The 1,868-nt window shown below is 29.3% G+C and overlaps 1 pseudogene; it reads left to right on the top strand.

The window, feature by feature from the left end:
- The window catches only part of LOC108691245, a 2,065-nt pseudogene extending 417 nt beyond the window's left edge, over positions 1–1,648 (top strand).
- Positions 1,649–1,868: the final 220 nt, after the last annotated feature.

The raw sequence follows: 1,868 nt of genomic DNA, 5'->3' as shown, positions 1-1,868 counted from the left end.
CGTCCAAGATCATGCTCTGTATTTGGTGGGACCAGCTCGGCGTAGTGTATTATGAACTGTTAAAACCGACTGAAACAATCACAGGCGATCGGTATCGAACGCAATTGATGCGTTTGAGCCGAACATTGAAAGACAAATGACCGCAATACAATGAGAGACACGATAAAGTGATTTTGCAGCATGACAATGCTCGACTCCATGTTGCGAAAGTGGTCACTTTATCGTACCTCTCGTTGTATTGCGGCCGTTTATCTTTCAATGCTCGGCTCAAACGCATTAATTGCGTTCGATACCGATCGCCTGTGATTGTTTCAGTCAGTTTTAACAGTTCATAATACACTACGCCGAGCTGGTCCCACCAAATACAGAGCATGATCTTGGACGTCATAATCACCGTTCTTGAAGCGTTGAAACTACTCACGACACGTTCTTTCACTAATAGCGGCCTCACCATAAGTATTTGAGAGCATTCGATGAGCCTCAGCCACAAATTTCTTCATATTGAAGCAAAAAATTAAAACCTCCCGCAAATGACGAGAATTTGACTCGTAAACTTATATTTTCAATCGAGAATAACTTTATGATGCAGACACAAATCGACTAATGTTTCTATGGGGTTATGTTGACAGATGCTCAAATTTATTGTATGACGTCTATGATCTATTTATTTCGACCACCACTTACCACTAAAGCCATCTATAGGAAAACGGCGGAAGCAAAGTTGTACACCTAATATAAGCAATAATTTTAAAGTTAAATTATATATTATTAAATTTTATTAGATTATTTGTCTTAGAAATTTATATATTAGTGAGAGTAGATTTTTGACATTGTTAGAGCGTAAGATTTTAGGATATATACAGGAGCGAAAAGGTCCCAATAAGGTGGGGATAGGATTATTACAGCCTTTTAGTAATGCTATTAAGTTGTTTAGGAAAGAAGTTTTATTTATAAATCAAATTATTATATATATTATATTTGTCCTATTATTTTGTTTATATTAATAATAAAAAATTGATTAGTTTATGGATATATTACTAATATTTATTATTTAAATTATTCTTTATTAATTTTAATTATTATTTTAACAATTATGGGTTATATATTTATGTTTATGGGGTGATTTTCTAACTCTATATATTCTTTGATAGGGACTGTGCGAGCTATTTCACAAACTCTATGAGGTTAGATTAATTATGATTTTTTTGATGTTGATGATTTTAAGGGAGAAATCTTCTTTTTTGGATTTTATGAAATGGCAGATATATATGATATGGGTTAATATTAAATCCGTTATTTTTAGTAAGTAGTATTTTTTGTAAGAATGTTAGCAGAATTGAATCGTAGGCCGATAGATTTTGTAAAGGATGAATCAGAGTTAGTTTCAGATTTTAACGTATAATATTTTAGTGGGGTTTTTGCTTTGATTTTTATAGCTGAGTATGGTATAATTATTTTTTGTAGGTATTTAGTAGTGGGGATATTTACTAATTTAATTAATTTAAGATGGGCATGGTTGTATATTAATTTAATAGTATTTTTAATTATTTTAATATAATGGGGTATTACCACGAATACGGTATGATAAATTAATATTTTATGTTTATGTTAAAAGATTATTTTACCTTTTATTTTAAATTATATAATTTTTATTTGGATATTTAAGTTTATATTTGTATTTTTGTAAGAAGAGAGAGGGAGTGATATAAGTAATGTATGGAAGAAAGAATTAAAGATAAAAAAGAAGAAGATAAAGAAGTATAATAGTATTTTAAGAATAGTAATTGAAGGTTAGCTTTAAGAATATGAGTATATTATAAATTAAAAGTATTATATAGAATAAAATAAAAATTAATGATAATTAATAT

Source organism: Atta colombica, unplaced genomic scaffold (genome assembly GCF_001594045.1).
Source record: "Atta colombica isolate Treedump-2 unplaced genomic scaffold, Acol1.0 scaffold44, whole genome shotgun sequence".
In the NCBI taxonomy this organism is placed as follows: Eukaryota; Metazoa; Arthropoda; class Insecta; order Hymenoptera; family Formicidae; genus Atta; species Atta colombica.
Note: the sequence above shows the minus strand (reverse complement) of the source record. Positions and strands in the feature narration are given on the sequence as shown.